We start from the raw sequence: 16,231 nt of genomic DNA, 5'->3' as shown, positions 1-16,231 counted from the left end.
TGTGGTGCAATTGGATTTTATATTCTGATTTTAGAAATAAACTTGGTTCTAAATTTTGTTATTGATTAGCAAATATAGTTATGATAAGAGTTGTTAAACTTAAAGATTGAATATTTTATCTTTCTTATTGGATTGAAGCTTCTAATATGAAATAAGCCGCTTAAGTAAGTTTATAAAAACTGATTTTTATAAATTATGTTGTTTGATAATACTCTCTGAAATCAGAATGATGTTAGTTAGGGATAGAATTGGTGTTGTGAGTTGGATTAGTAGAATGGGTTGTATATAAGGTTTGTGGTGGTTAGTTCATGGAAGAGTTTAGAAAGTATGAGTAATTCAATTTGTTTATCTAAATTATTGTGAGGATGGTTAATGATTATTGTTATTGTTTTGAGGTCGTTGTTGGAGTATGTATATGGAGATAAATTATGAAGTTCGAGCTATAGTTGGTTATCCAGCATGTCGAATTATTGGGAATTGTTTCAAGGTACACACATGTCCTTCCACCTTTGAATCTATATTCTTGTTTTATGTGATTTCATGAGCTGAGCTTAATAAGCCTTTTATATAAATACAAAATTATTCAAAGCGTTATTCGTGTGTTTACAAGAGTTGTTAACTAGATATTTGGTTTTAAGCTATGAGCGAAAGCTATATATGTGATGAGTTTTACTGTGTGATATTTTTATGAAGAACTGATTGGAGGTAGTTGAATCCTTCAATAATATAGATGTGTGATATTATTAAACCTACTTGTTTCCACATCGAATTTATAATAAGTTTCTTATGCTTAGTAAGTTGATCTTTTATATGAAAGTGTAGCTATGAGTATTAAAGCAAAGATCTTTAATATATCTAACTATATAAGTGGTTTTACAACAAGTACTTCAATATACGAACTAAGCCGGGAAGTCGACTTGATATCTTTATGAGCTCGCTTTCGATTTAAACTATATTTATATTTGAATGTTTCAGAGAAAAAGAAAGGAATTTTGCTTAAGGATGTTGAGTTAAAATTTAAGGTTTAAGACAATTGTGAAAATATTTGTGATATAAGTTTCATATGGAATTCTGAAAGTATGAAAAACTCTTTATTACGGTTTGAGATTTTGATTATATATGATCATGAAGTTCGAAAATTATGACTTGGAGTTATGAAAAAATATGGACTCCTGAAATTATAAATCAGAATTTTGTAGTTCTATTAATGCCGGGGAGGATCTTTACTCCTAGTTAATTTTTTATGAAGAAGTTCTCATAGGAAAAAGTCTCTCAAATTTGGGTCAATTTAATGAACATTATTTCCGGATTTAAGTTTGGAAACACGTAAGTCTAGTGAAACAAGTTATATCTTTACACAATATCATGGATGAATTATGTCATATGGAGTTTGGAATCTAAGTTAGAATGAGTTTGCTGTGAGATGGGTACATGTGAAATTCTGTTTAATAAATACAATCGTTGCTTTAAGGATATTATTAGAAGTAGTCATATCCCAAGATTTACTTATAGCGTATAAACAAAGCTGAATGGTATCACCCAAAGACATCTCCGAAAATAATATGGAGCTTGGTTATATAAGAATGAAGATTTGTGATGTCATAATTGAAGGATGAAGTAATTGTTCAGAGGTTCTAGCTAAGAATGAGGATGTTATGTGGTGGACGTAGATTCGATAGTTAGGGAATACTAAATTTAGTTATGAATGTCGTATCAGTGAAATAAAAGATTCAATCTTGGTGGTGGTTTAGAGGAGTATCGATTAGAGAGATATAATTTACAATACTTATGTAATAAAAGATCATATCCGCAAATGGGTCAAGTAAAAGAATTTGGAGCATAATTTCTTCTATTGGATGAGTAAGATTATATAAATGGATATTAGGAAAGAAAAATATAAGTCTAGATAATAGAGAGCATGGTAATTAAAGTTATATAATGACAATACTAAGCGTATGGTGTTAAGGCTAATATGAGCTTTCAGTACAAAATACATGGGGACGTATGGTTGTGAATTATAAATTTGAGAAGGATGAGGACAACGAGTGAAGTATTGGGAAATATGGAGTGAGATATTTTGACTTGCCATAGTAATTGTAGGTGATTTATGATAATGTAATAAGGTTATATTCTGGCAATGAAAATTCATGTATTGGGAATAAGAAAACCTTTAAGGGGAAAATTCATATCATGAGAATTTCGGAATGCTATAGTGTAGATGCTATAAGTTAAAGACGGAACTCCAAGTACAAAGAGAAACTATTATGATGAAGGGACTTGCCAAAACATGTTAGAGGATACCTGATAGTCTACAAGTAAAATATTACAGGTTAATCGCACGAGCTTAGAATTGGGTCTCGATAATAGTTAATTATCTTATAAGTCTTTGAGAAACATATTTTACATTTTGATTATGTTATGGGTTCAACTGCGGAGAGAAATTTGATTTCGAATACGTTTTATGTATATTCCTTCCTTTAAAAGAATATTTGAGGTAAGTGAGATTATTTGAGATTCGAGTTTGTGTAATAATAAGATTATTGAAGTTCAGGTATTTTGGATATGTTAATTACATTTCAACTTTTTTTGTTTTATGTTAATCTACGGACGGAAGTTTAAGTCGTCTATACACTTTGGAATTGAGTATGCGATACGAATTAAGAATAAGAGTAAAAGTTTTCAATTGTGGCTTTTCTCTTTTTACACATTTTTATGTATTTTTTTTTTCTAATGTAAAACTTTCCTTCTTATCCGTTTCTGTAAATGAGGAAAGAACTGATAAAATCTTTTCATTATAATTTTTTGAGAGATTAAGGGTATATAGGTCTTTTCAAGGAAGACACCAATCATTTCCCGGAAAATTGCTAAACTGGGGTAAATATGGGCAAAAATAATAATGGAGACATTGTACAATTTCCTTAATTGAGCCTTCATTTGTAGTTCAAAAAAGATAGAAATATAAGATTCATGTTTCCAACTAGCTAATGACCACTGCTATCTTCAAAAGTTTAAACAACAAAACTTTGATGAATTTCCTGTTCTCATTATTCCTTCCCTTACACTTTTACTACTGATCTAAATATTTTATTTTGTCTAATCTTCATAAAATTAAAAATAAATATATTTTGGGGTCCCCCTATTCCGCCGTCGTGATTGTATGGGACCAAGAACCACCCATATATATATATAGAGAGGAGGGATCTTATGAGAACACCTCCTCTATGTGAGAACACTTTTTTATGTGAGAACAAATCCGAACCTTTAGATCTAATCTAATCTAACTATTCTAAATACACTTATGAGTAATGGCATTTTTCTAGTTAGGTTTACCCTTACTCCCCTTCTTCCTTCTTCCCCACAAACTTTCACGTCTATGGCGTCATTTTTTTTCGTCTCTCTAGGTTTTGCACAACTTTCTCTTTCCTCTATGGCGTCATTCATGGACTAATTTTTCAAAGTTTTAGTTCGATTGTTGCGGATTCCACACTATTGTTTCCATAATTCAACAGGTTTTATTCGAAATTTTTAATTTGATATTATTGACTTGCAGATTTTTGTTCGATTTTTTTTATTTCAATGCATATTTTTGTTTGATTTTGTTCGATCTCAATGACGTCATTCAGCTTAAGTGCAGATTGTTGTTCGATTTTTGTTTTCTTACTATATGATTTATCCTTTTTACCAACTTAAATGAATGAACGAAAGTAGGAAACCTTCCTACTTCATCAACTAGAGAAACAAAAAGATATTATAGTGGTATTGATTGAAATTTTGGTATTCCACATTATATCGTTTCGATTATAGTCACGTTATCACCATACATGATCAACGCATGCAAAATGTATATCATGTTCTAAATTAATGTATATCATGTTCTAAAATACTGAGCAACATGTTCTAAAATGGATACATCATGTTCTAAAACGACGCAGATCATGTTATAAAATAATGTACATCATGTTCTAAAATGTTGTACATCATGTTCCGACCTACCTTTATTCTCACATATGATATATGTTATGTAGTATGAAACTAGTAAATTAATACAACAACTCCCAACGATAGGTTCTTAATTTGGAGACTCGTGCAACAATGATTGGACTTGAATCCCGATACTAAGCTCCGACTAGCCACTTGCAAAAAAGGGACCACACTTTGGTTTGGGTGGTATTTCCCCCTCCGATGCTTAAGTCAGATATCAGGGATATGAAGGAACTTTTAGAGAGAGAAAGTAGAGAGAGAGAATTTATGGCAGAATAACAGTACTATGTTCTGAAAAAACGTACCTTTCCCCTGATTTCAAGGACTATTTATACTGTTTGAAATGACTGTTGTACCTTGATGTCACCTCAATTTGGGAGCATCTGATTGGCTAAGCAATAAAATGGTGACACGTGGCAGGTGTTGATTGGTCAGTACACCTCACCTTTATGCAGGGATAGAAGTTGCTCTAGCTGGGCCTAAGTACAAATTTGGGCCATAAGAGTGCACTAGGGGAAGAAAAAGGAAGGGTTGCGCAGGAAGGGCTACGCTTTTCCTGAAAGCGCAACCCTACTAGTGAAGGGCTACGCTTTTTATAAAAAGCGCAGCCCTACATAACAGAAGGGTTGCGCTTGTGGAAAAAGCGCAACCCTTCTCACACTCAGAAGGGCTGCGCTTTTCTACAAGCGCAGCCCTTCTGAGTTAAAAGGGTTGCGCTTGTAAAAAAAGCGCAGCCCTTCTGTAACGTAGGGCTGCGCTTTTTGTTACAAGCGCAGCCCTTCGTTAAATTTTTTTTTTGCTTGAATAATTGCGCGCATTTACAGTAGAGCATTCTATTTCGAGTGAGCATTCCCTCCCTTAGAGAATTACGAGCGAAAAAACAGCACCCACCACTAATGCTGCCCTAATTCGAGTGTTGCACCACCACCACCAGCACTACTGCTGCCCTAATTCGAGTGCACCACCAGCACCACCACTACTGCTGCCCTAATTCGAGCACCACCACCACCACTACTGCTGCCAACACTTTGCTCCACCACCACCAATTAATTCGAGTGGTATTTGCGCACCACCACATTTGCGCACCACCACATTGCGCAGCACCCACCACATTGTGCCTACCACCTAGCGCACCATTACCCTTCTCTTCTCTTTTCTTTTCTTTTCTTCTCTTCTTCTCTTCTCCACCATTTGAGTGGTTAATTAGGTATGAATTAATTTTGTTTTTAAGTTACTTTTGTTTTTCTTAATTGAATTAAATGGTTAATGTGCAATGTGGGTTTTGTCAATTGTAGGAAGAAGAGGCTAAGGAAGGCAAGTAAAGTTCCAAGTATCTTTTTTCTCTTCATTGCTCGTCGTTGGTGTAAGAGGTAACTACTTTAACATGTAGACAAAGTTGATAATTTATTGAATGTATATATGTATTTTTATAATGTATTATATATTTGTTGATATGAGATTGTATGAAAACGCAATGTGATTTAGCTATATATGAAATCTACAAGTTGTTTGAATCATCATCATATATGCCTAGATACCCGTTCAAGACTTACTCATTAGGAGTAAGTCTTGAATAGCCCCGGTTTGGGACTGTTCTTGGACGTTTGATCTCACTTAGGTGGTGAATGTGTGTCTTCTTTTCAATTCTGAGGAAAATCTTGGCTTATCGTTTCTCTACATTGTTCTCTGGGTACATATGTAGATAAGCAATTATCTACATTGTGTACTTGGAGAATTGTAGGGAAATGCTGCCGGATTTTCCTTAGAATTGAAAAGTTGGCATATATTCACTAGTGAGATTAGACGTCCAAGGATGGGTTAGGTTGGAGTGATAAGGACCTTTGACTGCATGCATACAATTGAACATGTCACTATCTTAGCTTGTGTATACGTGTGTGATTTGAATATGTGAGTGTGTGTACTTTAATAATGATTGATGCATTATAATGAATGTTGTGTTTAATTATTAGAGGTGGTCTTCTTGAATGAGATGGATCGTACTTGGATGTATGGTAGTCGTGAATCGATTGAGTTTGTGAATGGGGTCTCGGAATTCTGTAGAAGTGCATTAGAATATCAAACATCCTCTGGAGCAGTCGACTTTTATTGTCCTTGTTTGGATTGTAGAAATGTGAGCAAGGTTAGTAGTATACATGTGGTTAGGGAGCATGTCTTTCGCCTGGGTTTAGGCCTCAATACCACGTATGGATTTGGCATGGTGAGCGGGGAGGTATATGGGAAGCTCTGGAGTAAAGAATGATGATGTGAAGAAAAAAGAAGGATGATGATGAGTTAGGGGATGAGAATTTGGATGATGAATTTGGAGATGACGATAGGGATCGGGTAGACGAGATGATACACGAGGTTGAAGATCAGTCGTGTAGACGACCTCGTATTTTTGAGTCTATGTCTCAGGCTGCTGAAAAGCCGTTGTATCCAGGTTGTACAAAGTAACCAAACTTTCCGCGGTGGTAACACTGTTCAACATTAAGTCGAACGCTGGTTGGACGGACTCTAGTTTCACATGGAAGTTTTAGCTGAGATGCTCCCTGATGGAAATGAACTGCCAAAGTCGTACTATTATGCGAAGAAGCTGATGTGTCCTTTGGGTTTAGAGTACGAGCGGATACATGCTTGTCCTAACGATTGTGTGCTTTATCGTAATGAGTATGAGCATTTACATGAGTGTCCACGTTGTGGATTGTCGAGGTACAAGCGTGAAGGAGCTGGAGGTAGTGAAGGACCACCAGCCAAGGTGTTGTGGTATCTACCCATAATACCTAGATTTAAGCGCATGTTCTCAATTAAAGGAGATGCGAAGAATTTGAGGTGGCATGCAGATCGTAGGAAGAAAGACGGTCTGCTCAAGCATCCGGCTGATTCGCCTGAGTGGAAAACTATCAACAGGGTGCATAAGTCATTTGGTAATGAGGATAGGAATCTGAGGCTTGGATTATGTACGGATGGCATGAACCCTTTTGGCAATCTCAGCTCGCAGCATAGCATGGCCATGTTTTAGTGGTTTCAACTTGCCTCCTTGGTTGTGCATGAAACGCAAGTACATGATGCTGCGCTTCTTATATGGGGCCCAAACAACCTGGAAATGACATAGATGTATACCTTCATTTGCTTGTTGAAGATTTACAGAAGATGTGGAACGAAGGAGTGTTAGTATTTGATGATACTAATGAGATGTTCACTCTGCGTGCCATGCTTTTTTGTACTATGAACGATTATCCAGCTTATGGGAACTTATCTGGGTATAAGACTAAAGGAAAACAACCTTCCCGATTTGTTTAGATGACATGAAATCTACACACCTTAAGGGCTGCAAACATGTGTATATGCGCACACGAAGGCTCCTCAGCCGCGACCATCCCTATCGGTTTAAGAAGAAGGCATTCGATGGGATGGTTGAAGAAGAAGTTGCTCATAGACCATTAACTGGTGAAGGGCATTGAAACAGTCTTTGGTAAACCTGCTAGTGAGGTTGATCGACCTACATGATTATGGAAAAAACAGTTCATTTTTCGGAAACTCCCATATTGAAGAGCGGAGATGACTCAGAATTTCAACGCCATTTTGGCACAGATGGGCTTACCAACTTTTGGTGTTTTCTCGCAGGGCAGTGTTCCTACGCAGCCTGTGCCTACGCAGCCTCATCCAGATCCGAAGTTCACGTTAATCATTTAATATCACAACTATTTTTTCTTAAATGCATGAGTTTCTTACTATATATATGTTGTTTCATAGACTAACTATGAATAGAGTTTTTTTTTTAAGGGAAGAGACACCATGTGAGCTATTAGCTCAAGGAGATGGTCATGGCAGTTTCATTGTCGTTGCTTATGGCTCTGAACAGCCCCCTAGGGACCGGGTACGAGTGCACAACCAGCCAGTCGCTGATATTCACTATGTGGTCAGCGTTTCTGACATCATGCCCGGTTTCCAATAATTACCTCTTCCGCTGCCGAATGCAGAAGTTGTTGTACAATCAGTGACTGATGCCCTTGGCAGTTATGTTCTATGGCCGCGTGCATTGGTGCGGTTATCAGATCAGGTAATATGATTAATATAAGTTATATACATAGTTTTCTTTTATAGTTCCTATATATGATTGTCAGTAATATCTTTTAATTTAACTAATTACTAGGGTTCGGGGATGGCCGACATGAAGGGAAAGAAGGTAGCTTCACCTCAGGAAGGCCGACGTGCCCAAGTGGAGAAAGTAAATGTTTCTACGGCAAAGTCTCCACTCATTATGGATATCGAGGTGGTGGAAGGCCTTACTCAATCGTGCTTTTGGCTACATGAGTGCGCTAGCGATGTAGACGACGAAGCAATGATTGAGATTAAGTTGTTGCACCACCAATTCCACTACTTTGAGGATTCATCGACCTTCATTTCTAAGGTTGATATTAAATAATTCTTACTTGAAGAAGAGTTGAATGTTTCCATGATACAAACATTCATGAGGTAATACTTTATTAGTATATAAATTAATAAATATACATATATGCCTTAATTAAGTAGTATTCAATCCAACTAATAACTTCCATAATAAGTAAGTTTTATTTTAATCAATATGATTTCTCAGGCTATTATACAATGATTTGAGGCCATCTAGTGAGCCAATGTTTGGTTGGTTATGTCCAAGCTTAGTACGAGATGACAGTTGCGTACAAAACCAAAAGGAGGTGAAAGCATATCTCAAGGATTCTTTGAAAGCATGTTCTCGTCTTGGATATAATGTTATGTTCCCTATTTTGAGTTTTGAATGATGACAAACCACATTGAACTATTATATTGCATGCATGTTTCTGTTTACATGTGTAGGTGCCAAAGTACGAGTTCAATGAATAGAAAGATGAAGCTAGTGAAGCCAAGTATTGATGAATTGTATGAAGACCAAGATCAAGTTGTAGCTTTTAGGTCTTAGATGCAATGTAAGTGGTATAAAGGTTTTAATGCACTATAAAGGTTTGAAACTAGAGAGATGAGGTAGTTGTGGATGACAAGAAACATCGGATACGTGTCATACACAACTACAAGTAAAACTTGGTTGATTGGAACAATCTGGGAACAGATATGAACCAGTCCTCTAAGATTTACTTCATGCATTCCTATTTTAGGAAAGTTCTCTTTCCGAGTAAAATTGATTTTCAAAATACACGGATGCATGGTTTGATATGTGAGCAAGATTTCTTAAATATGGTAAGTGGGTTATATGATATTATACTGAGTATATTTTCCTTGAAATTATTTTTCATACTTCCGAGGAAAGTATACTCACATAATATCATGTAATATTTACTTACCAAAGGCTTATTTAAGGAGTTTTGTTAACATAAAAACATCAAGCTTTTGCATGATAATTTTTGAGTATTCTCTCAGCAAAAGTATTCTCTCTCAAGTATTCAAACCTAGCATAAACCCTAATACCACATGGATATTAAACTACTCTCATTCTAAGCATTTGAGGTTGTTTTGTTCGTGAGAGAAAAACTTGTTGTATTTGAGCATCATGTGAGTTCAGGTTGCTGGGGAAATTAATCAGGGATCAATTTCATTTGAACCATCATAGTTGGTGGTTGAGTCGAACTTCCATAGGTGGAAGTTGGGGAATCATCTTGTGCATAGGTGCATAAGTGATTGAGTGTAATTCTTTTGTTATTCTGAGTTGATTAATAAAAGAGTGAGTGAGTGGAGGACGTAGACTTATTTGAAGTCGAACCTCTTAAATCCTTGTGTTGTTTATTCATTGCTTTTATTTCCGCTGCTAGAGAACTGTTTCTTTACTGTTCTTACATAATCGAAAAAGTTGCAACATTCGGACAAACACTCAATTCACCCCCCCTCTTGAGTGTCTCTTGCACTTACAATTGGTATCAGAGCCTAACTTCTTGAAAGGGTAACACCTAGAGAAGGAGGACATAATGACTACTCAAGAAATGACCAGTGGACCCGGAGGATCAAGGCTACCAAAGTTCAATGGAACTAACTATCCTTGGTGGAAGAATTGCATGAGAAATCTGATCATTGGCACAGACTATGAGTGCTGGATGATCATCAAGGAATGGACCAAGGAAGGTGGCTAACAATTCAGATGGAACAGAGAAGAAGGAGAGTGAGTACACTACTACAGATCTGAAGACCTTCGAGAAGAACGCAAAGGCCATGTCTCTACTTCAACAAGGTATTGCTGATAATGAGGTAAGTCGTATATTAGCATGCTCTACTGCTAAGGAAATATAGGAAACCTTAGCCTATGAAGGCACTAGTGAAGTCAGGAGATCTAAAGTTGATATGCTTATGTCTAAATATGAAACTTTTGATATGAACCGAGATGAAAATATAAGAGATATGTTTACTCGTTTCATGACAATTATCAATGAACTTAAATCTCTTGGAAAAGACTTTACTAATGAAGATTTGGTGAGAAAGATCTTGAGAAGTTTGACAGGTAAATGGCTGCCCAAGGTGACTGCTATTCAGGAGGCTAAGGATCAAACAATTGTCCATGAACAACTTATTGGGTCATTAATGACTCATGAGATGTTGGTGGAGTCAAAGAGGAAAGCACAACAAAAAGTCGTGGGTTAGCTTTGAAGGGTGAGGAAAATGATGAAGATCTGATGATATGGTCTCATGGCTAAGAGGTTTGAGAGGAGTCTCAGAACGCAGTTCAAGGGGAAGTCTTGGAAGAACAAGGGCAACTTGAAGAAGACCAGTTCAGCACTGGTTGCTTCAAATGTGGAGAAACTGGACACATGATCAAGGATTGTCCAGCATGGAAGAATGATAAAGGAGGACAAAGAGAGAAGAAAATGACTAAGAGGGCTATGCTAGCCGCCTGGGGTGATTCTGATTCAGGTGGTGAAAGCGAGGAAGATGAAGCCCTAATGTGTGTGACGCTCTGATTGGAGACATAGACCAGAAGCAGACCAGTTTAGGAAAGAAAGGACACATGTGCTCATGGCAGGAAGCAGCTCTTCCGACGAAGAACAGGTAACTATCTCTAATATGCAAGAACAAATGAGATATTGTGATAGAGATGAGTTACTAGGTTTTATTGATTCTGCTATTGAACAAAATGTTAAAGGAAATGCTGCTTATAAAGCTAAAAAAAGAAGTTGAGAGAAGTAACTCGAAACTTAGACCTAAGTGAAAGCCGTTCTGCTGAACTTGAACTTATTTGTACAGAACTGAAAGAAAAAATTTCAGAGCTTGAAATAAGTTTGGATCAGAAGAACATTGAGCTTGAGATGCTACTAAGACCTCAATCAGATTTTTCAAAAACTGATTTTATCAAAATATGATAGAGGATTTAGTAAACTCAAGGAGGCTGAAGTTGAAGGTATAAATTTCGAGTTACTCAAACAGAAAAGCTTTCTTTAGAACATTCTGATTTAATTTTGGCTCATAATATCTAATTGATGATGTGGAAGAATTGTTCAATGAGTATGTGGATTTGAAAGCTTCTTTTGCTAGCACAAGTGGTCCTAGTTTAATGTCGAAGACTTATGTTTGGAATATGAGGGTAAGATCTGTGATCTTCAATCCAATTAATGAACTAAGAAAAGGCAAGAACATTGTGACCACTTCTGAACCAGATCCAGAACTGGTTTCAAAACTTAAGGATGAGCTTCATAAGGCAAAGTTGGATCTTGCCATTGCTGCAGAATTTAATGAAGCTCAACTTAAGAAACTTGAAACCAAGGAACAGGATTTAGTGACTGCTTGAGACAGATGAACAGGTTGCTCGATGCTCAGAGTACTTTAAACATTCTGACTCACAACCTGGTAATCCTAGAGGTTTGGATTAGGGTATTCTAGAACCAGTTCCCAACAGCCACCAAATTTGGGAAGATAAGAGACTTGGATTTCCGAATTCAAGAGAGGTAAGTACGTGTTTGCAAAGGACATGCACGTATGTACCTACTCCGGTAAGAATGGTCATGTTATTGATACTCGTTGGACTAAGCAAAAACATGCTAAAAGAAATCAGTCTCATGTTCACAATGTCCTTCATTAGAAGGGTCACACACACAATTGGTCTAACAATGGAAAACATGATAAAACTAAGAAGACCAATGTAAAACAAATCTGGGTTAGAAAGGACAGAGTCAAACCAGTTGCCAAGGACAAGGAACCCAAGAAAGTCTGGGTTCCTAAAACTAAACCTTGATTTGTTTGTGCAGGTTAGAGTGAGAGCAAAACCATACTGGTATTTGGACAGTGGTTGCTCAGACACATGTCAGGAGATAAAAGTCAATTTCTCTCACTCGTAGCCTATGAAGGAGGAAGTGTCACCTTTGGAGACAATAGCAAAGGTTTGATTAAAGGTATAGGTAAAGTTGGTAAGACACTTTCTCAAGCGATTAATGATGTTTACTATGTAGAAGGTTTGAAACATAACCTCTTGAGCATTTCTCAACTATGTGACAAAGGAAACCATGTTGAATTTGAAACCAATCTTTGTCATATAGTCAACACTGAAACAAGGGAACTGGTCTGCAAGGGATTTCGACATAACAATGTTTACATAACATTTTTAAGTCAGATTCCAAAGACCAGTGCCACTTGTCTTAGTGTTATAAAGGATGATCATTGGCTGTGGCATAAGAGACTTGGACATGTGAGTTTTTCTTTACTAAATAAACTGAGATCTCAAGACTTGGTGACAGGTTTACCTAACATCAAGTTTGCTGCAGATCATATTTGTCATGAATGTGCTAAATGTAAACATGTCAAGTCCTCTTTTCAGCCAAAGAAGTTTGTAAGCACAACTAGACCTTTCGAACTTGTACACATGGACTTGTGTGGGCCCATGCGTGTGCAAAGTCGAAATGGTCATAGTTATGTGTTTGTGTTAGTTGATGATTATTCTCGTTTCACTTGGACAATCTTTTTGAAGTTTAAAAATGAAACTTTTGAAGAATTTGAAATTCTGGTAAAAAGTCCAAAACAAGATTAGTCATCAACTGGTCTCTATCCGGTCTGATCATGGTTCTGAATTTGACAATGTCAGCTTCGTAACCTACTGTAATGATCATGGTGTATCTCACAATTTTTCAGCTCCAGAACTCCACAACAAAATGGAGTGGTTGAAAGGAAAAATCGCACTCTAGAAGAAATGGCAAGAACAATGCTTCTAGAGAGTGGTCTTCCTCGAAACTTCTGGGCTGAGGCTGTGAGTACTGCGTGTTATATTTTGAAAGAGTAATGTTGAGACCTTTACTGAAGAAAACACCTTATGAGCTCCTTAGGGGAAGAAAACCAAACATACACATTTACGTATTTTTGGGTGCAAATGTTTTGTACACAACAATGGTAAATCAAGTTTGGACAAGTTTGACCCTAGGAGTGATGAGGCTGTTTTCGTTGGATACTCTTCACACAGCAAGGCATACAAAGTTTTCAATAAAAGAACCTTGTGTGTTGAAGAAAGTATCCATGTCTTGTTTGATGAGACTAACATGTTCAGCAAGCATGTGCAGGTTGAAGATGCTGATGAGTTCGAAATTGGTATGCTGAACTTTACAGGGCTAAGGATGAAGAAGGTGCTGAACCAGGCTCACCACAAACTCTCATAGAGAGGAAGAGTCTGGTCCAGCACAGAATCAGGTAGCTCAAGAGGTAAGGGAAGGAGATAGTGACTCAGATGCTCATCCACATGAAGATGATGCAAATGAGACCACTATGGAAACTGGTTCACCTGCTCAAAACAACAATGAGACAGGGGGAACCAGTACAGGAACAGGTTCAACATTAGAAGGCACAAATGCAAACCTTGATATGAACAAATCTTTTAAGTACAAGTCCTCTCACCCCACTGATCTAATCATTAGTGACATTAACAAGGGGGTGCAGACAAGGAATTCTACTTTGCAAAACTTTTGTGCATTCTATTCCTTCTTATCAAGTGTTGAACCTACTGACTATAAGGTTGCTTTAACGGATCCAGATTGGGTTCTAGCCATGCAAGATGAACTCAATCAGTTTGAGAGAAATCAAGTATGGCATCTTGAACCCAGGACGGAGAACATGTCTGTTATTGGAACTAAATGGGTGTTCAGGAACAAATTGGACGATTCAGGAATTATAGTCAGAAACAAAGCTAGGCTAGTGGTTCAAGGGTTTAATCAACAAGAAGGAATTGATTATGATGAAACCTTTGCTCCAGTAGCCAGGCTTGAAGCTATCAGGATATTAATTGCATTTGCTGCTCAAATGAATTTTAAACTCTTTCAAATGGACGTTAAGACAACCTTTCTTAATGGCTATTTGAAAGAAGATGTTTATGTAAAGCAACCCCATGGCTTTGAGGATAGTGATTTGCCAAATCATAACTCGATAAAGCTCTCTATGGTCTCAAACAAGCTCCCAGAGCTTGGTATGAGAGACTTTCCAGTTTTCTTTTAGAAAATGGTTATAAGAGAGGATCAGTTGACAAGACACTATTCTTGAAAGAAAGGGGTTATCTGTTAGTGGTCCAAATATATGTTGATGATATTTTGTTTGGAGCTACTAATCCTGATTTGTGTAAAGAGTTTGCAGATTTGATGAAGAGCGAATTTGAGATGAGTATGATGGGAGAGCTTGGATTCTTCCTTGGTCTTCAAATCAAGCAAACCAAAGATGGAATCATGATCCATCAACAGAAATACCTCAAGGAGCTGCTGAAGAGGTATGGTCTGCAAGATAGCAAGTCCTATGAAACACCTATTCCAACTTCTACAAAATTGAGCCTTGATGAGAAGGGAAAGGATGTTGAGGGCACGCTATACAGAGGTATGATTGGCTCATTGCTTTACTTAACAGCCAGTAGGCCAGATATAGTGTTTTCAGTAGGGTTGTGTGCGAGATTTCAAAGCAACCCTAAAGAATCTCACCTAAAGGCTGTTAAAAGGATTCTTAGATATCTCAATGGTACTGATGATTTGTGTTTGTGGTATCCAAAGGGCAGAAACATGAGCCTCATTGGATACAAGATGCTGACTTTGCTGGTTTTATTGTGGACAGGAAAAGTACTTCTGGAATGGCCCACTTCTTAGGTTCTTGTCTCATTTCATGGGGATCTAAGAAACAAAATTCTGTAGCATTATCCACAGCTGAGTCTGAGTACATTGCTGCTGCTTTTGCTGTGCTCAACTCTTGTGGATAAAGTCACAACTAAAGGATTTTGGGGTCTGTTTCGGAAGTGTTCCGATTTTATGTGATAACACAAGTGCAATCAATATTTCGAAAAATCCTGTCCAGCATTCTAAAACCAAGCATATTGAGATAGCATCATTTTCTAAGGGACAATGTTGAAAAAGGTAATGTTGAGTTGGAGTTTTGCAGGTCAGAAGATCAATAGCTGACATATTTACAAAACCTTTGAGCAGAGAAGTGTTCATCAACTTCGTACCTTGTTGGGTATGATTAAGATTAGACAATGAGCTCTTAGGTCTTGACTTGTCCCTTTGGCCAGTCAAATGATGTCAATTTGTGTATATATTTTTTTTGTACATTTTTCTTGTGCTTTTTAGGGCTTACAAAGTTCTTATGCGATGCTGAACTGATCATCTTAGTACTTGGATACTTAAGCATAAGTCTTAAAAAGGTAAGTTGGCACAGACCAGTTGCAGACAACTTGGGAACCAAATTCTTGAGGTGGTTATTCTCTAAATACTTGGTTTATTTTCAAATTTCAAATTAGGAAAATAAATAAAGTGACGGTTGTAATTAAGGCAACTGAGTTTGCGAAGAACGGATATATCCGTTTGATTTTTTTTCTTACCTTCTTATATATATTCTTGCATGTGATCATACTTTCCTTATTTCTCTCTCATTATCTTTGATCACATATTTTCCTGATTTTGTTTTCTTTAGTTGCGTACTCTCGTTCGATCAAACCCTACTTTCTTCTACTCCTTTCTTTCTCGAATTCTTGAAACACAAATTGTTCAAGTTTTCTTTTCTTGTCCTCAAGTGCTCACAACAGAGTAAACTAGCCTTCATATGCACGCGATGCGTGCGTTAATTTCAAAATTTGTTATTCTATTAGATACTCCATTCGTACTTTATTTATGATTAAACTTAAATGTGAAAAATTCAACAGTTAGATGAATTTAGATATATTAATTCGCTAATGTAAAAAAATAAAAAGGTTGTGAGTGATTGTTAACATTAATTTTCTGTGAATGAATATTGAACAGAAAAAATAATAATAATGAGTTGGTTTAACTGAATTAAAGAATATCAA

The 16,231-nt window shown here is 36.8% G+C and overlaps 1 long non-coding RNA gene across 1 annotated transcript; it reads left to right on the top strand.

Annotated features, from left to right (window-relative positions):
- Window positions 1-7,778: 7,778 nt before the first annotated feature.
- Window positions 7,779-8,857, top strand: LOC130592084 (uncharacterized). The gene is made up of 3 exons (XR_008970256.1): window positions 7,779-8,041; window positions 8,135-8,457; window positions 8,579-8,857. It is a non-coding gene; the product is annotated as an uncharacterized LOC130592084 (long non-coding RNA).
- Window positions 8,858-16,231: the final 7,374 nt, after the last annotated feature.

This window comes from Beta vulgaris, chromosome 1 (assembly GCF_026745355.1).
Source record: "Beta vulgaris subsp. vulgaris cultivar EL10 chromosome 1, EL10.2, whole genome shotgun sequence".
NCBI classification, from domain to species: Eukaryota; Viridiplantae; Streptophyta; class Magnoliopsida; order Caryophyllales; family Amaranthaceae; genus Beta; species Beta vulgaris.
The sequence above is the reverse complement of the archived record's forward strand: the minus strand, read 5'-3'. Positions and strand labels throughout refer to the sequence as shown.